Source organism: Struthio camelus, chromosome 32, assembly GCF_040807025.1.
Source record: "Struthio camelus isolate bStrCam1 chromosome 32, bStrCam1.hap1, whole genome shotgun sequence".
NCBI classification, from domain to species: domain Eukaryota; kingdom Metazoa; phylum Chordata; class Aves; order Struthioniformes; family Struthionidae; genus Struthio; species Struthio camelus.
In genome coordinates this window covers 3,395,630-3,415,244 of record NC_090973.1, presented here as the reverse complement: position 1 = coordinate 3,415,244, position 19,615 = coordinate 3,395,630, and positions in this window count along the sequence as shown.

Below are 19,615 nucleotides of genomic sequence, written 5' to 3'. Positions count from 1 at the left end.
GAACAGAGGTGGCCGGGTGGGTGGCAGAAGGGGGCTCTCTGGCTGGGTGTGGGAGGGGGTTGCTGCTGGGGTCACCCCTTCCCTCCTCGCTCTGCATCCAGGCCCCAGGGCTGAACGCAGTGCAGGCGTTGGAGGGGACGTCAGCCCTGGGCCTTGGGCACTTGGAAACGGAGAGCACCAGGCAGCTCCCCCATGGCAGATATCGCAGAGGGCAAAGGCCTGAGGGGGACAGCTTGGCACCATGGGAAGAGGGGTCCCACGGGACGGGGCAGCTCTCTGCCCCCACCCTGCACACCCCAGACACAGCTCACACAGCAGACCCCTTTGATGGTGGAGACCAATGATGTGCTCCTTGCTCACCTGGGGAGGAGGGCCTCCACACAAGGCAGAAGCCACTGCTTTTCTTCCCTCGGGCAGTGGTGCTTCGAGAGGCAGGCTGTTGCTCTCCTCGCAAGGGCCTCCAGCCAAGGGACAGGCCTCCGGCACAGCTTCTGCTGCAGAGGCAGGCACTTTTTCCTCTGCCTCCTGAGGGTCTCTGGCTGCAGGCCAGGCCTCTGGCTTTGTTTCTGGTCTCTCTGATGGCGCCAGAGACACGCTGTCCCCTGCCTCCTGAAAGCCATCCCCCAAAGCACATGCCCCTGCTTCGGCTCCTCCGAGCACTGCTGGCTCCAGAGGCATGTTCTCCATGTCACCGGCTGCCTCCCTGGCAGTGTCTCCGGCCTTGACGCTGGGCGAACAAGGCACCTTCTGGGGGCACGTTTCCTTGTCTAAGAGGCTCCTGAGGCTAGGTCTGACCCAGATCTCGCGCAAGGACGTCTTTTCCTCCAGCTCCTCACTTTGCAGAAGCTCTTCATCTGCGTCCTCTTCCTCCTCCTCAGGGCTCCAGTCCCCTTGCTCTTCCTGCGCCGCTCCCAGCACTCTCTTCCTGGCTCCCACCTCCCGCTCCCTCCTGGGGGCATGGGCATACAGCCGCTCCAGCACCTCCCACTTGCACCTGGCATCCTTCAGCAGCTCCACTCGCGTTAGCTCTGGTTTCCACAAGTTATAGAAGGAATTTCTGGCCAGCAGCTAAAAGAAGAGAGGCACATTTGTGAAGGGCGCTGCTTTTCCCACCACGAAAGGCCTCCCGGGGCCCTGCTCCCACTGGGAGAGTCACGCTGCTGCAGTGGGGCGCAGCGGCTGGCCCCAGTGCAGGCAGGGTTGCCACCTGGCCCAGCCCATCCTTGGCACTCACCTCCTTGCGTTTGACGTTGAGGGATCCTGACGCTGTCAGGGAGAAACGTTTCCCCTTGGCCTCCTCGCCCTCACCCTCGCTCTCCTTCAGGCTCAGCTTCTTCCTCTGGAAACAGGCTTCTCGCAGCTGGGCCAAGGTGTGCCCGGTGCGCGCCAGGCTGCTCCTCTCGAGCTCCTCCAGCGGCTCTGTTTTGATGGAGAGCACTGCGAGATACTGCGAGGTGTTGTCGGGGTGCACGCGCAGAGGCTGTCCTTGCACATGGCAGATGATGCCCAAAGGCTGCTGTTTTGGGCCCTGCCCTGCCCGGGGGCATCGTGATGTCCCTGGAGCACCGCCCTTGCCTGGGGAGGCTGGTGCACCGGCCCCGCTGACCTCCCTTTTGCCCCCACCAGCACGGGCATCAGGCCCTTGCTGAGCTGCAGGGGCTGTGCTTTTGTCCTGCTCTGTGGGCTCGTCCTGGCCTGGGCTTGCTGGTACTGCCAGACTGCTGGTCTGTGCCGATGATGTCCTTTTGGGCACGGCTGCACTGAGCTCCTTCGTGGCTTCGTTCACATCAGGCTGTGCTGGATGCTGGCCAGGTCCAGGGCTCCTGTCATCAGGACGGCTCAAGGCAGCAGACTCCAGCCCCAGGCCTGCACCCTGCACAGCCCCAGCAGGCGGGGCAGGGCCCTGTGGGGCAGGGCCCTGGCTCTCAGCCATCATTTCCAGGCCAGCTTCTCCAAGGATGTTCTGCACAAGGCTGGCAGGCTCAGGCACGGAAGGCGATGGTGGGGCCATGTCACTGTGGGAGATGGCAGGGATGTCTTCTTCAAAGCCAGGTGACACCTCTGCACAGCAGGGCATGGGGAGTCCAGCTTCCCCTGAAACACCTGTGGCTGTTGTCGCACACTGCAGGGCATCACCCGGGGCAGGAGAGGCTGTTTCTCCCTGGCACGTCTCAGCAGGAGGCACTTGCAGTTCACGAGGCTGCAGGTCTGCACTTTGGGACACTGAGGACTTGCTTAGCACCAAGTCCTGCCTCTGCACCAGCGTGCCTGAACAGTCTGCCTTGACCTCCTGCGCACAGGCATCTCCGGGAGCAGAAAGCAGCTCGTCCCGCTCCTTGTATGCTGGTGTGCTTCGCATCTCCCTTTCAGGAATGGCCTGTGCTCCTGGGACAAAGGAGGAGCTTCCAGAGAGTTGCTGGCTTGTCAGGGGAAGAGTTGTCCTGGTACTGTTGTCTAGCAAGAGCCTTGCTTTTCCCAGGGCTGATGCACAAGAGCCAGGCCTGGGCTCAGGCAAGCAGTGGACGAGCTCTTGCATTGCCCAGGTGGGACCATGAGCTTCCTGCTTGCGCTTTTGAAGGGAAGGCAAGGAAAGAGGGCATGGCTTTAGCTCTTCCTCTGCCAGGCTCTTCCCTGAGTCCACAGCCTTCCCAGCAGCACTACCAGGTGGGAAGGGTTCCCTGGCAGCAGCTGTGCTGGAATTCACTGCCAGCTTCTCTAATCCTTTGGTCTCTCTCTCCAGGGTTCTCCTGGCCACCCCTTTGGTGTCCATGGCATTGGCCCTGCCTCGGGGAGAAGACCTGCAGGATGCTTCTAGAGCAGGCAGCTTGCTTTGCCTTGTAGATCCTGCAGTTTTAGCTGCAGAGGTCTCCAGGCCTCCATGGGCCTGCCGAGCTGCCTTGGTTGGGAGAGGTGGTAAGCCAGGCAGATGTGGTGGCCCTGCTCTTGCATGAGTCCTGCCAGGCGCTGTCTCCCTGTGCCCCAGAGGAGCCTTCCTTACAAGGCCGGCGGAGGGATGCAGAACTTGTGCCACAGTGGGAACGTCCCTGGCAGTGTCCTCCACCACCTGCAATCAAAGCCCATGAGAAAGGCTAAGTTCCTGCCATCCTCCCCCCTGCCCTCCATCCTTCCCACATGGAAACTTCCTGTCACCCCTGACGCCCTCGACAAAGACTGCACTCTCCCATATGGGCAGCTTCCCCCCTACTCCCAAAGGCCGGGTGGGGAGAGGGTTTGTCACCGTGGGGCAAGAGACAGGCAAAGGCAGCTCCCTCAGACACCCGAGGCATGTCCTTGCAGACTGCTGTGCAGAGCAGGTGATCAGCCTGCTGGGGGCAGAGACCTCCCGGTCTCTCCCAGCACTTCCCACCCGCTTCTTGGCACCTCCGGGGAGTCAGGCAGAGGCTTTGCCACCATCGCTGCTCAGCTCTGTACCTTTGCAACGATGCCGTGTTCAGAGGCCCACGAGCTCTGTGGGCCGGGGAGCGAAGGCAGCCTGTCCCTTTGGTGGGACGAAGCCGGGGTCCGGCTGCGCTGCATCACTGTGTGCAGCTCCTGCTGGCCCACCTGCGGGAAGAAGGGGGCACATGATGGAGGTGGTTGTGTTGGTACGAGCAGCCCCTGCAGCACAGGAAACCCCAGACCCATGTTAAAGGGAACCTCATGGCTGCACATGGCCCAGCTGCGCTTGGCCCACAGCTGCTCTCTGCCCCTCAGTGCAGAGCTTACAGGGTCCCTGTGGGCCTTGGAGTATCCAGGTTGGTGTGTGCTTTATCTGAGAGAAAATCTCCAGGGCCATGAATAAATGCCCCCTCGCTGGGCGAGCTCATGCCTGGCTGTCTTGCCCCACCTCCCCTTCCCCACCATCCTCGTGCTCTGCACGCAGGTCCCATCCCTGCTGCCTGCCTCTCCCTCCAGCCCCACCACTCACCTTCCTCCTGCACTCCTGTGTGCCTGGGTGTCCGTCCGTGGACTGGGAGCAGGCGTTTGCCTGCCACTCCTTGTCCATCTCCGGGATCCACTCGTGAGGACTTGCTACTCTGGCACCAAGGGGGAGCTGCTCCCTCCTGGTCGAGCTGCTCTCCTCAGAGTGGGGACCCCTGGGGGCTCTGGTCCCAGTAGGGACACGGTCACCATGGGGACCGCCTCATCACAATGGCCTTGTGGGCATGATGCCACCTCCATCACAAAGCCCTGGTGGTCGCCGTGGGGACCCCATCACAGTGCCTTGGTGGTCGCCATGGGGACCCCCATCACAGTGTCATGGCAGTCCCCTTGGAGACACACAGCACCATGCTATTGCCTCCATGCCTCTGGCCTCAGCTTTTGAACCTGGCTGAGAGCTGGTGTCCAGGGAGCAGGAAGAGTTTTCTTCTCCTCAGCTCTGAGCTTGCAGAGGCTGCCCCTCTTCAGGCACTCCATAGTACACATCCACTACAAGGCCACTCTTCTTGGTCTGCCTGCTAATCCTCACTCATAGCTCTCGACAGGCCCATCATCCATCCCTAGGCAGAGCTCCCTGCATTCCCACTGCTCTCTCTCTGGGGTTTCTCTTGTCCACATCACCCTGCACCTTTTCCTTGCCAGCCCAGGCCAGCACTTCCTCCCTCTTTTTTGACTCACCCTCTCCCCGCAGTTGCTCCCACTTTAAGGCTTCCCTCACCACCTTGGATGCCTGGTCAGCCATCAGGTCAGCAGATGGGAACACTCCCCTTCCAAATGAAGTGAGACAACCAGTGCCAGTGGAGATGGAGAATGGTCTCTGAAATGTCTGCTGAGGGCTGTCTCTCAGGTGACAGTGCTGATGACAGATGCCCATCCTGCTGGAGGGGAATCTGAGCCCTCAGGAGAGCTCAGAGATCTCAAGGCATAGTGTGTGCCTGGGGATGGACAGTGAGTGGAGTCTCACAAAGTAGAGACAGTCCATGGTGGAGTAACCAGAAGGTAAAGCACTAAATCCAGGTCTGCACAGGGGAATGAGGGCTCTGCAATCCCTGGAGAGGCAGTAGGGACCCAGGAAGCCCAGGGAAGGGGAACTGGAGAGTGATTCATGCACCCTCAGGGAAAAACCACAGGCTGGAGCTAGTGCACACCCAGACACATCTCCTGCCATTGCAAACAGCCTGGTGTCATTCTGAGCACCATCCAAGAGCACAGAGATGTGCCAGCGGTGTCATGAGTGTTTAGCCCTGTCTGGTGGGGTCTGCTTCCTGCCCCAAGCAGCATGGCCAGTGTGAAGTCAGGAGTCACCTCGTGGCCTTGTGGCCCCACAGTTCGTTCGCTCTGCAGAGCAGCAATGCCAGCCCAGGCCCTGCAGGGAGCACAGGGGAGGGGTGCAGGAACATCCAGCCAGGCCAGCACGGACACACTCACCTGGGGAAAAGCTCTCTGGGGAGCAGCAACCTCCCTAGAGAAAAGCAGGGCAGCATTCAGGTAGAAAAAGAGAAGAAGAAACAGGTTTCCCTGGGCACCAGCTCAGGTTAGGTTGCTCTGTTCCTGGGTCAGCAGGAGCTGTGGAGGGGCTGCAGGGCCAGGGCTGTTGTGCTGTGCTGGGGAGCAGGGTGGGCATGGAGGGGCTGCAGGCAGACAGGGAGGGGGATCTCCTGGGCACAAGAGCAGGGCAGACAGAAAGTGACCAGTGTATTGTGGGGCCTCCTCCCCCTTGCTGGGGAGCTGCTGCTCCTGTCCTTGGGCCTGGCCTGAGTTATGTCATGGACATGCCTGTGCCCGGTCCTGACCCTCGGGTGCTGACCTGACCCTGTCCCCGGCCTCCTGACCTGACTCCCCATCTCTGCCTTGGACCTGCCCCCTCACTACAGTCAAGAAAGCCTTGGCAAGGGAAGTTGGGATGCAAGCAGAAGAAGCTTGTAGGTCCCCAAGGTGACCATATATGCAAAACAGCAACCCTTGCCTGACAGCCAGTTGAAAGGTGTAAGGAGTGCCTCAGATTTGGACCCCCTAGCCAGGTAACACTGCACACAGAGCCTTAGCGGGGAGGGCAGCCACGTGGGAACTGATTTGATGATGGGTAGCCAGGAGGGCAGGTTTTGCTGTATCACAGCTCCAATGGTTTTGCTCCAAAGAGTCTGTTGTTGGGAGCAGCAAGGGTGGGGCTGCTTCGTACGGGAAGGGGAAGCGGGAGCTGAGGGTGTTGGCAAGGCAGGAGGGCAGTGCCCCACCGATGAGGGGTGCTGTCCCGCAGTGCGTGGGCAAGAGGAGCAGAGCAGGTTTGGGGATGGTAACCGGGGTCAGGCACAGCCCAGTGATCACCATAAGGCTGAGACCGTAGGGCTCCAAGCAGCCCTGTTTTGCATGGGAGGTTGGACTGGAGACCTCCAGAGGTCCTTCCCCACCAAAACTCTTCTGGGACTCCATGAATGGAAAGCCGGAGGCAGGTGGGCATCCAGCTGGGGCTGGATGGCTGGTGTGGGGAGAGGTGGGGAGGGCCAGGGGCTGGGGAGCTCCTGCCTGTAGAGCTGGTCCCCACGGTGGCAGGAGAGGGGCTGGGGGCTGGGAGTGAGGGGGCAGCAGCCCTGGCAGGGGCAGGGGTGGGCAGGGCTGTGGCAGGGGCTGCAGGGAGGGGACACAGCTGGTGCTGCTGCAGCGTGGCAGCTGTTGCAGTTGCCTCCCTCCCAAAATGTCCCACACTTGCCCAGGGCAGACTCAGGCTGTTCGCTCTCCCTCTGTTGCCCTCCCAGCAGGACGGCACACACGAGGAGGGGTCGACCGGCCCTGTGCTGAACACCAGGTCCCTAGGGTGGCACAGCTTGACTGTGAGGGATCCCAATCTAGGTGTCCCACGCTCACCATGGGAGGGCCAGGTCTCCCAGGCACCTCAGCAGAGGCCCTCGTGGGTGGCCTGGGTCACAGCCAGCACTGTCAGGAGAGCCCTGGGATGCAAAGGTGTGCCCAGGTGTGGGGGAGGCCTGGGGAACCCCGTGGGGGCAGCCACTAGAGCCAAAGGGACAGTTGGGGTTGCAGCACAGCCATGTGCCAAGCCCTGCGGGGCGGTAATTGAGGCTGTGCGGAGCCAGGATGTGCATGCCCAGCTCTCGATCGGGCCCTCCACAGAGGCCAGGGAAATGTTGCTGCATATAATGCCACAGCAGAGGAGCTGAGACTCATGTCACTGTTGCTGTGGAGGTGCCTGGGCAGGGAACCAACCTGGGTGGAAACACCATGTGGGTGCAGGGCACCGTCAGAGGAAGCTCCCAGCAGTGGGTGGAGCTAGGACACTTTTAGGGGAAGCTCACAGCATAAAGTGGGCAGGGCACTCTCGGATGGTCACAAAAGCAGCAGGTACCCAGGGTTGTTCTTCCGAGGGACCTTGACAGGACATCGAAATGGGCTGCTGGGAAAAGTAAAAGCCCCACAGCAGGCTGGGCAGGAGCCTGGTCCCTGGAGAGCAGCTCCGCAGATCAAGTCCTGCAGGTCCTGGGCACAAGCTGAGCTGGGGTCAGCAGCGTGCCTGGGCAGCAAGGCCGGCCCCACACTTGGCTGTGTTAGCAGAGAGCAGCCGGCAGGGCGAGGGAAGGCATTCCTGCCCTGGGGTCGGCACGGGAGAGACCACGTCTGGTCACAGGGTCCAGTTAGGGCTCCCCACTCCCAGACAGACATGGACACATTGGCACGAGCCCAGTGGACAACCGCGAGCTGGTCGGGAGCTGGAGCACAGGACGTCTGAAGAGAGGCCAAGGGCGCTGGGTCTGTTCAGCCAGGAGAAGAGAAGGCGCAGGGGGATCTCGCTGCTGCCTGCAGCTGCCGAAGGGGAGGGTGGGGAGAGGATGGAGCCAGACCCTTCCCGAGGTGCCTGGGGACAAGACGAGGGGCCACGACACAAGTGGCAGCAGGGAAAATTCCCAGCAGAGAGGACCAAGAGCCTGTGAAGCCTGAGGGTGGTGCAACAGAGAGAGTCAGAGCTGGACCCTGCCAGGCCCTGGGAAACCCCCGCTGGCTGCCTCCACCTGCAGCAGGACCTTGGAGCCGAGACCTCCAGAAGCCCCTTCCCACCGCAGCTGCTCTCTGACTCTGTGACTGCTTGAAAGGCTTTCTCTCCAGACCTGCCTGGCTTCGTTGCCATTGCCTGCACTAGTCTTGCTGTGGAGATTTGCCTGACACCAAGTAACACAGGGGGAAAAAAGGCTTCTGAGGGTTTTATTCACAGCAGAAAATGTCGCCAACTAGGGTTGGTGTGGGCACATGGGTGCTACAGGACATGATGGAGCAGCATTTCTGTAGCAACCGGGACAGTCTCCGTCGCTCTGCCTCTCTGCCCTGTGCCAGCCCCCATCTCAGGGCACCTGCCTGGCACTGGCCTCCTGGCGCCGTTGCTCTCGCTGCCCCGTGGCACAGCTGCAGCAGAAAGCTCTGCGCAGAGCCCGAAGCACCGTCCTGAGCAGCGAGGGCCGTCGCCTGGGAGCTGCGGCGTCCGGGAGGGTGGTGATGCCTGTGGGGGAAGGAGAGGCGTGGGCGAGGGGCTGTGGGGGTGCAGGACCTGCCTGTCGCCACCACCAAGGCCTTTCCCGAGGGGTCATGGCCTCGGCACGGCCAGCCCCCGAGCGCTTACTGCTGCCGGCCCCGGTGCCGCTCGCTGTGCTGGGACGGGCCCGCCGTGCCCAGAAGGGCTCTTGACTTGGGTACGTACCTGGGTCCACCTCTGGAGTGTGCCTGAAGGCTGGAGATGACTTCTCCTCCTCTTTGGGCTCAGATGCAACCTGCATGGGGAGAGCAAGCACACACACCACGTGCCATCAGCTGGCGATGCTCAGGACACTGGTGCCCCGGGATGGATGTGCGGAAGGGTTTGGGGTTGTGGGATGCTGCCAACAGCTGTGAGTCCCAAGGGAAGGGACCTGCGGATGGCACAGAGACGGGACAAGGCTTGTTGTGGGGCCGTAGCAGCAGGGCTGGGCTGGGGGCTGTGAGAGGGAGGGGGGAACAGAGGTGGCCGGGTGGGTGGCAGAAGGGGGCTCTCTGGCTGGGTGTGGGAGGGGGTTGCTGCTGGGGTCACCCCTTCCCTCCTCGCTCTGCATCCAGGCCCCAGGGCTGAACGCAGTGCAGGCGTTGGAGGGGACGTCAGCCCTGGGCCTTGGGCACTTGGAAACGGAGAGCACCAGGCAGCTCCCCCATGGCAGATATCGCAGAGGGCAAAGGCCTGAGGGGGACAGCTTGGCACCATGGGAAGAGGGGTCCCACGGGACGGGGCAGCTCTCTGCCCCCACCCTGCACACCCCAGACACAGCTCACACAGCAGACCCCTTTGATGGTGGAGACCAATGATGTGCTCCTTGCTCACCTGGGGAGGAGGGCCTCCACACAAGGCAGAAGCCACTGCTTTTCTTCCCTCGGGCAGTGGTGCTTCGAGAGGCAGGCTGTTGCTCTCCTCGCAAGGGCCTCCAGCCAAGGGACAGGCCTCCGGCACAGCTTCTGCTGCAGAGGCAGGCACTTTTTCCTCTGCCTCCTGAGGGTCTCTGGCTGCAGGCCAGGCCTCTGGCTTTGTTTCTGGTCTCTCTGATGGCGCCAGAGACACGCTGTCCCCTGCCTCCTGAAAGCCATCCCCCAAAGCACATGCCCCTGCTTCGGCTCCTCCGAGCACTGCTGGCTCCAGAGGCATGTTCTCCATGTCACCGGCTGCCTCCCTGGCAGTGTCTCCGGCCTTGACGCTGGGCGAACAAGGCACCTTCTGGGGGCACGTTTCCTTGTCTAAGAGGCTCCTGAGGCTAGGTCTGACCCAGATCTCGCGCAAGGACGTCTTTTCCTCCAGCTCCTCACTTTGCAGAAGCTCTTCATCTGCGTCCTCTTCCTCCTCCTCAGGGCTCCAGTCCCCTTGCTCTTCCTGCGCCGCTCCCAGCACTCTCTTCCTGGCTCCCACCTCCCGCTCCCTCCTGGGGGCATGGGCATACAGCCGCTCCAGCACCTCCCACTTGCACCTGGCATCCTTCAGCAGCTCCACTCGCGTTAGCTCTGGTTTCCACAAGTTATAGAAGGAATTTCTGGCCAGCAGCTAAAAGAAGAGAGGCACATTTGTGAAGGGCGCTGCTTTTCCCACCACAAAAGGCCTCCCGGGGCCCTGCTCCCACTGGGACAGTCACGCTGCTGCAGTGGGGCGCAGCGGCTGGCCCCAGCGCAGGCAGGGTTACCACCTGGCCCAGCCCATCCTTGGCACTCACCTCCTTGCGTTTGACGTTGAGGGATCCTGACGCTGTCAGGGAGAAACGTTTCCCCTTGGCCTCCTCGCCCTCGCTCTCCTGCAGGCTCAGCTTCTTCCTCTGGAAACAGGCTTCTCGCAGCTGGGCCAAGGTGTGCCCGGTGCGCGCCAGGCTGCTCCTCTCGAGCTCCTCCAGCGGCTCTGTTTTGATGGAGAGCACTGCGAGATACTGCGAGGTGTTGTCGGGGTGCACGCGCAGAGGCTGTCCTTGCACATGGCAGATGATGCCCAAAGGCTGCTGTTTTGGGCCCTGCCCTGCCCGGGGGCATCGTGATGTCCCTGGAGCACCGCCCTTGCCTGGGGAGGCTGGTGCACCGGCCCCGCTGACCTCCCTTTTGCCCCCACCAGCACGGGCATCAGGCCCTTGCTGAGCTGCAGGGGCTGTGCTTTTGTCCTGCTCTGTGGGCTCGTCCTGGCCTGGGCTTGCTGGTACTGCCAGACTGCTGGTCTGTGCCGATGATGTCCTTTTGGGCACGGCTGCACTGAGCTCCTTCGTGGCTTCATTCGCATCAGGCTGTGCTGGATGCTGGCCAGGTCCAGGGCTCCTGTCATCAGGACGGCTCAAGGCAGCAGACTCCAGCCCCAGGCCTGCACCCTGCACAGCCCCAGCAGGCGGGGCAGGGCCCTGTGGGGCAGGGTCCTGGCTCTCAGCCATCATTTCCAGGCCAGCTTCTCCAAGGACGATCTGCACAAGGCTGGCAGGCTCAGGCACGGAAGGTGATGGTGGGGCCCTGTCACTGTGGGAGATGGCAGGGATGTCTTCTTCAAAGCCAGGTGACACCTCAGCACAGCAGGGCATGGGGAGTGCAGCTTCCCCTGAAACACCTGTGGCTGTTGTCGCACACTGCAGGGCATCATGCGGGGCAGAAGAGGCTGTTTCTCCCTGGCACGTCTCAGTGCGGGGCACTTGCAGTTCACGAGGCTGCAGGTCTGCACTTTGGGACACTGAGGACTTGCTTAGCACCAAGTCCTGCCTCTGCACCAGCGTGCCTGAACAGTGTGCCTTGACCTCCTGCGCACAGGCATCTCCGGGAGCAGAAAGCAGCTCGTCCCGCTCCTTGTATGCTGGTGTGCTTCGCATCTCCCTTTCAGGAATGGCCTGTGCTGCTGGGACAAAGGAGGAGCTTCCAGAGAGTTGCTGGCTTGTCAGGGGAAGAGTTGTCCTGGTACTGTTGTCTAGCAAGAGCCTTGCTTTTCCCAGGGCTGATGCACAAGAGCCAGGCCTGGGCTCAGGCAAGCAGTGGACGAGCTCTTGCATTGCCCAGGTGGGACCATGAGCTTCCTGCTTGCGCTTTTGAAGGGAAGGCAAGGAAAGAGGGCATGGCTTTAGCTCTTCCTCTGCCAGGCTCTTCCCTGAGTCCACAGCCTTCCCAGCAGCACTACCAGGTGGGAAGGGTTCCCTGGCAGCAGCTGTGCTGGAATTCACTGCCAGCTTCTCTAATCCTTTGGTCTCTCTCTCCAGGGTTCTCCTGGCCACCCCTTTGGTGTCCATGGCATTGGCCCTGCCTCGGGGAGAAGACCTGCAGGATGCTTCTAGAGCAGGCAGCTTGCTTTGCCTTGTAGATCCTGCAGTTTTAGCTGCAGAGGTCTCCAGGCCTCCATGGGCCTGCCGAGCTGCCTTGGTTGGGAGAGGTGGTAAGCCAGGCAGATGTGGTGGCCCTGCTCTTGCATGAGTCCTGCCAGGCGCTGTCTCCCTGTGCCCCAGAGGAGCCTTCCTTACAAGGCCGGCGGAGGGATGCAGAACTTGTGCCACAGTGGGAACGTCCCTGGCAGTGTCCTCCACCACCTGCAATCAAAGCCCATGAGAAAGGCTAAGTTCCTGCCATCCTCCCCCCTGCCCTCCATCCTTCCCACATGGAAACTTCCTGTCACCCCTGACGCCCTCGACAAAGACTGCACTCTCCCATATGGGCAGCTTCCCCCCTACTCCCAAAGGCCGGGTGGGGAGAGGGTTTGTCACCGTGGGGCAAGAGACAGGCAAAGGCAGCTCCCTCAGACACCCGAGGCATGTCCTTGCAGACTGCTGTGCAGAGCAGGTGATCAGCCTGCTGGGGGCAGAGACCTCCCAGTCTCTCCCAGCACTTCCCACCCGCTTCTTGGCACCTCCGGGGAGTCAGGCAGAGGCTTTGCCACCATCGCTGCTCAGCTCTGTACCTTTGCAACGATGCCGCGTTCAGAGGCCCACGAGCTCTGTGGGCCGGGGAGCGAAGGCAGCCTGTCCCTTTGGTGGGACGAAGCCGGGGTCCGGCTGCGCTGCACCACTGCGTGCAGCTCCTGCTGGCCCACCTGCGGGAAGAAGGGGGCACATGATGGAGGTGGTTGTGTTGGTACGAGCAGCCCCTGCAGCACAGGAAACCCCAGACCCATGTTAAAGGGAACCTCATGGCTGCACATGGCCCAGCTGCGCTTGGCCCACAGCTGCTCTCTGCCCCTCAGTGCAGAGCTTACAGGGTCCCTGTGGGCCTTGGAGTATCCAGGTTGGTGTGTGCTTTATCTGAGAGAAAATCTCCAGGGCCATGAATAAATGCCCCCTCGCTGGGCGAGCTCATGCCTGGCTGTCTTGCCCCACCTCCCCTTCCCCACCATCCTCGTGCTCTGCACGCAGGTCCCATCCCTGCTGCCTGCCTCTCCCTCCAGCCCCACCACTCACCTTCCTCCTGCACTCCTGTGTGCCTGGGTGTCCGTCCGTGGACTGGGAGCAGGCGTTTGCCTGCCACTCCTTGTCCATCTCCGGGATCCACTCGTGAGGACTTGCTACTCTGGCACCAAGGGGGAGCTGCTCCCTCCTGGTCGAGCTGCTCTCCTCAGAGTGGGGACCCCTGGGGGCTCTGGTCCCAGTAGGGACACGGTCACCATGGGGACCGCCTCATCACAATGGCCTTGTGGGCATGATGCCACCTCCATCACAAAGCCCTGGTGGTCGCCGTGGGGACCCCATCACAGTGCCTTGGTGGTCGCCATGGGGACCCCCATCACAGTGTCATGGCAGTCCCCTTGGAGACACACAGCACCATGCTATTGCCTCCATGCCTCTGGCCTCAGCTTTTGAACCTGGCTGAGAGCTGGTGTCCAGGGAGCAGGAAGAGTTTTCTTCTCCTCAGCTCTGAGCTTGCAGAGGCTGCCCCTCTTCAGGCACTCCATAGTACACATCCACTACAAGGCCACTCTTCTTGGTCTGCCTGCTAATCCTCACTCATAGCTCTCGACAGGCCCATCATCCATCCCTAGGCAGAGCTCCATGCATTCCCACTGCTCTCTCTCTGGGGTTTCTCTTGTCCACATCACCCTGCACCTTTTCCTTGCCAGCCCAGGCCAGCACTTCCTCCCTCTTTTTTGACTCACCCTCTCCCCACACTTGCTCCCACTTTAAGGCTTCCCTCACCAGCTTGGATGCCTGGTCAGCCATCAGGTCAGCAGATGGGAACACTCCCCTTCCAAATGAAGTGAGACAACCAGTGCCAGTGGAGATGGAGAATGGTCTCTGAAATGTCTGCTGAGGGCTGTCTCTCAGGTGACAGTGCTGATGACAGATGCCCATCCTGCTGGAGGGGAATCTGAGCCCTCAGGAGAGCTCAGAGATCTCAAGGCATAGTGTGTGCCTGGGGATGGACAGTGAGTGGAGTCTCACAAAGTAGAGACAGTCCATGGTGGAGTAACCAGAAGGTAAAGCACTAAATCCAGGTCTGCACAGGGGAATGAGGGCTCTGCAATCCCTGGAGAGGCAGTAGGGACCCAGGAAGCCCAGGGAAGGGGAACTGGAGAGTGATTCATGCACCCTCAGGGAAAAACCACAGGCTGGAGCTAGTGCACACCCAGACACATCTCCTGCCATTGCAAACAGCCTGGTGCCATTCTGAGCACCATCCAAGAGCACAGAGATGTGCCAGGGGTGTCATGAGTGTTTAGCCCTGTCTGGTGGGGTCTGCTTCCTGCCCCAAGCAGCATGGCCAGTGTGAAGTCAGGAGTCACCTCGTGGCCTTGTGGCCCCACAGTTCGTTCGCTCTGCAGAGCAGCAATGCCAGCCCAGGCCCTGCAGGGAGCACAGGGGAGGGGTGCAGGAACATCCAGCCAGGCCAGCACGGACACACTCACCTGGGGAAAAGCTCTCTGGGGAGCAGCAACCTCCCTAGAGAAAAGCAGGGCAGCATTCAGGTAGAAAAAGAGAAGAAGAAACAGGTTTCCCTGGGCACCAGCTCAGGTTAGGTTGCTCTGTTCCTGGGTCAGCAGGAGCTGTGGAGGGGCTGCAGGGCCAGGGCTGTTGTGCTGTGCTGGGGAGCAGGGTGGGCATGGAGGGGCTGCAGGCAGACAGGGAGGGGGATCTCCTGGGCACAAGAGCAGGGCAGACAGAAAGTGACCAGTGTATTGTGGGGCCTCCTCCCCCTTGCTGGGGAGCTGCTGCTCCTGTCCTTGGGCCTGGCCTGAGTTATGTCATGGACATGCCTGTGCCCGGTCCTGACCCTCGGGTGCTGACCTGACCCTGTCCCCGGCCTCCTGACCTGACTCCCCATCTCTGCCTTGGACCTGCCCCCTCACTACAGTCAAGAAAGCCTTGGCAAGGGAAGTTGGGATGCAAGCAGAAGAAGCTTGTAGGTCCCCAAGGTGACCATATATGCAAAACAGCAACCCTTGCCTGACAGCCAGTTGAAAGGTGTAAGGAGTGCCTCAGATTTGGACCCCCTAGCCAGGTAACACTGCACACAGAGCCTTAGCGGGGAGGGCAGCCACGTGGGAACTGATTTGATGATGGGTAGCCAGGAGGGCAGGTTTTGCTGTATCACAGCTCCAATGGTTTTGCTCCAAAGAGTCTGTTGTTGGGAGCAGCAAGGGTGGGGCTGCTTCGTACGGGAAGGGGAAGCGGGAGCTGAGGGTGTTGGCAAGGCAGGAGGGCAGTGCCCCACCGATGAGGGGTGCTGTCCCGCAGTGCGTGGGCAAGAGGAGCAGAGCAGGTTTGGGGATGGTAACCGGGGTCAGGCACAGCCCAGTGATCACCATAAGGCTGAGACCGTAGGGCTCCAAGCAGCCCTGTTTTGCATGGGAGGTTGGACTGGAGACCTCCAGAGGTCCTTCCCCACCAAAACTCTTCTGGGACTCCATGAATGGAAAGCCGGAGGCAGGTGGGCATCCAGCTGGGGCTGGATCGCTGGTGTGGGGAGAGGTGGGGAGGGCCAGGGGCTGGGGAGCTCCTGCCTGTAGAGCTGGTCCCCACGGTGGCAGGAGAGGGGCTGGGGGCTGGGAGTGAGGGGGCAGCAGCCCTGGCAGGGGCAGGGGTGGGCAGGGCTGTGGCAGGGGCTGCAGGGAGGGGACACAGCTGGTGCTGCTGCAGCGTGGCAGCTGTTGCAGTTGCCTCCCTCCCAAAATGTCCCACACTTGCCCAGGGCAGACTCAGGCTGTTCGCTCTCCCTCTGTTGCCCTCCCAGCAGGACGGCACACACGAGGAGGGGTCGACCGGCCCTGTGCTGAACACCAGGTCCCTAGGGTGGCACAGCTTGACTGTGAGGGATCCCAATCTAGGTGTCCCACGCTCACCATGGGAGGGCCAGGTCTCACAGGCACCTCAGCAGAGGCCCTCGTGGGTAGCCTGGGTCACAGCCAGCACTGTCAGGAGAGCCCTGGGATGCAAAGGTGTGCCCAGGTGTGGGGGAGGCCTGGGGAACCCCGTGGGGGCAGCCACTAGAGCCAAAGGGACAGTTGGGGTTGCAGCACAGCCATGTGCCAAGCCCTGCGGGGCGGTAATTGAGGCTGTGCGGAGCCAGGATGTCCATGCCCAGCTCTCGATCGGGCCCTCCACAGAGGCCAGGGAAATGTTGCTGCACATAATGCCACAGCAAGTGAGCTGAGACTCATGTCGCTGTTGCTGTGGAGGTGCCTGGGCAGGGAACCAGCCTGGGTGGAAACACCATGTGGGTGCAGGGCACCGTCAGAGGAAGCTCCCAGCAGTGGGTGGAGCTAGGACACTTTTAGGGGAAGCTCACAGCATAAAGTGGGCAGGGCACTCTCGGATGGTCACAAAAGCAGCAGGTACCTAGGGTTGTTCTTCCGAGGGACCTTGACAGGACATCGAAATGGGCTGCTGGGAAAAGTAAAAGCCCCACAGCAGGCTGGGCAGGAGCCTGGTCCCTGGAGAGCAGCTCCGCAGATCAAGTCCTGCAGGTCCTGGGCACAAGCTGAGCTGGGGTCAGCAGAGTGCCCGGGCAGCAAGGCCGGCCCCACACTTGGCTGTGTTAGCAGAGAGCAGCCGGCAGGGCGAGGGAAGGCATTCCTGCCCTGGGGTCGGCACGGGAGAGACCACGTCTGGTCACAGGGTCCAGTTAGGGCTCCCCACTCCCAGACAGACATGGACACATTGGCACGAGCCCAGTGGACAACCGCGAGCTGGTCGGGAGCTGGAGCACAGGACGTCTGAAGAGAGGCCAAGGGCGCTGGGTCTGTTCAGCCAGGAGAAGAGAAGGCGCAGGGGGATCTCGCTGCTGCCTGCAGCTGCCGAAGGGGAGGGTGGGGAGAGGATGGAGCCAGACCCTTCCCGAGGTGCCTGGGGACAAGACGAGGGGCCACGACACAAGTGGCAGCAGGGAAAATTCCCAGCAGAGAGGACCAAGAGCCTGTGAAGCCTGAGGGTGGTGCAACAGAGAGAGTCAGAGCTGGACCCTGCCAGGCCCTGGGAAACCCCCGCTGGCTGCCTCCACCTGCAGCAGGACGTTGGAGCCGAGACCTCCAGAAGCCCCTTCCCACCGCAGCTGCTCTCTGACTCTGTGACTGCTTGAACGGCTTTCTCTCCAGACCTGCCTGGCTTCGTTGCCATTGCCTGCACTAGTCTTGCTGTGGAGATTTGCCTGACACCAAGTAATACAGGGGGAAAAAAGGCTTCTGAGGGTTTTATTCACAGCAGAAAATGTCGCCAACTAGGGTTGGTGTGGGCACATGGGTGCTACAGGACATGATGGAGCAGCATTTCTGTAGCAACCGGGACAGTCTCCGTCGCTCTGCCTCTCTGCCCTGTGCCAGCCCCCATCTCAGGGCACCTGCCTGGCGCTGGCCTCCTGGCGCCGTTGCTCTCGCTGCCCCGTGGCACAGCTGCAGCAGAAAGCTCTGCGCAGAGCCCGAAGCACCGTCCTGAGCAGCGAGGGCCGTCGCCTGGGAGCTGCGGCGTCCGGGAGGGTGGTGATGCCTGTGGGGGAAGGAGAGGCGTGGGCGAGGGGCTGTGCGGGTGCAGGACCTGCCTGTCCCCACCACCAAGGCCTTTCCTGAGGGGTCATGGCCTCGGCACGGCCAGCCCCCGAGCGCTTACTGCTGCCGGCCCCGGTGCCGCTCGCTGTGCTGGGACGGGCCCGCCGTGCCCAGAAGGGCTCTTGACTTGGGTACGTACCTGGGTCCACCTCTGGAGTGTGCCTGAAGGCTGGAGATGACTTCTCCTCCTCTTTGGGCTCAGATGCAACCTGCATGGGGAGAGCAAGCACACACACCACGTGCCATCAGCTGGCGATGCTCAGGACACTGGTGCCCCGGGATGGATGTGCGGAAGGGTTTGGGGTTGTGGGATGCTGCCAACAGCTGTGAGTCCCAAGGGAAGGGACCTGCGGATGGCACAGAGACGGGACAAGGCTTGTTGTGGGGCCGTAGCAGCAGGGCTGGGCTGGGGGCTGTGAGAGGGAGGGGGGAACAGAGGTGGCCGGGTGGGTGGCAGAAGGGGGCTCGCTGGCTGGGTGTGGGAGGGGGTTGCTGCTGGGGTCACCTCTTCCCTCCTCGCTCTGCATCCAGGGCCAGGGCTGAACGCAGTGCAGGCGTTGGAGGGGACATCAGCCCTGGGCCTTGGGCACTTGGAAACGGAGAGCACCAGGCAGCTCCCCCATGGCAGATATCGCAGAGGGCAAAGGCCTGAGGGGGACAGCTTGGCACCATGGGAAGAGGGGTCCCACGGGACGGGGCAGCTCTCTGCACCCACCCTGCACACCCCAGACACAGCTCACACAGCAGACCCCTTTGATGGGGAGACCAATGATGTGCTCCTTGCTCACCTGGGGAGGAGGGCCTCCACACAAGGCAGAAGCCACTGCTTTTCTTCCCTCGGGCAGTGGTGCTTCGAGAGGCAGGCTGTTGCTCTCCTCGCAAGGGCCTCCAGCCAAGGGACAGGCCTCCGGCACAGCTTCTGCTGCAGAGGCAGGCACTTTTTCCTCTGCCTCCTGAGGGTCTCTGGCTGCAGGCCAGGCCTCTGGCTTTGTTTCTGGTCTCTCTGATGGCGCCAGAGACACGCTGTCCCCTGCCTCCTGAAAGCCATCCCCCAAAGCACATGCCCCTGCTTCGGCTCCTCCGAGCACTGCTGGCTCCAGAGGCATGTTCTCCATGTCACCGGCTGCCTCCCTGGCAGTGTCTCCGGCCTTGACGCTGGGCGAACAAGGCACCTTCTGGGGGCACGTTTCCTTGTCTAAGAGGCTCCTGAGGCTAGGTCTGACCCAGATCTCGCGCAAGGACGTCTTTTCCTCCAGCTCCTCACTTTGCAGAAGCTCTTCATCTGCGTCCTCTTCCTCCTCCTCAGGGCTCCAGTCCCCTTGCTCTTCCTGCGCCGCTCCCAGCACTCTCTTCCTGGCTCCCACCTCCCGCTCCCTCCTGGGGGCATGGGCATACAGCCGCTCCAGCACCTCCCACTTGCACCTGGCATCCTTCAGCAGCTCCACTCGCGTTAGCTCTGGTTTCCACAAGTTATAGAAGGAATTTCTGGCCAGCAGCTAAAAGAAGAGAGGCACATTTGTGAAGGGCGCTGCTTTTCCCACCACAAAAGGCCTCCCGGGGCCCTGCTCCCACTGGGACAGTCACGCTGCTGCAGTGGGGCGCAGCGGCTGGCCCCAGCGCAGGCAGGGTTGCCACCTGGCCCAGCCCATCCTTGGCACTCACCTCCTTGCGTTTGACGTTGAGGGATCCTGACGCTGTCAGGGAGAAACGTTTCCCCTTGGCCTCCTCGCCCTCACCCTCGCTCTCCTGCAGGCTCAGCTTCTTCCTCTGGAAACAGGCTTCTCGCAGCTGGGCCAAGGTGTGCCCGGTGCGCGCCAGGCTGCTCCTCTCGAGCTCCTCCAGCGGCTCTGTTTTGATGGAGAGCACTGCGAGATACTGCGAGGTGTTGTCGGGGTGCACGCGCAGAGGCTGTCCTTGCACATGGCAGATGATGCCCAAAGGCTGCTGGTTTGGGCCCTGCCCTGCCCGGGGGCATCGTGGGGTCCCTCGCGCACCGCCCTTGCCTGGGGAAGCGGGTGCACCGGCCCCGCTGACCTCCCTTTTGCCCCCACCAGCACGGGCATCAGGCCCTTGCTGAGCTGCAGGGGCTGTGCTTTTGTCCTGCTCTGTGGGCTCGTCCTGGCCTGGGCTTGCTGGTACTGTCAGACTGCTGGTTTGTGCCGATGATGTCCTTTTGGGCACGGCTGC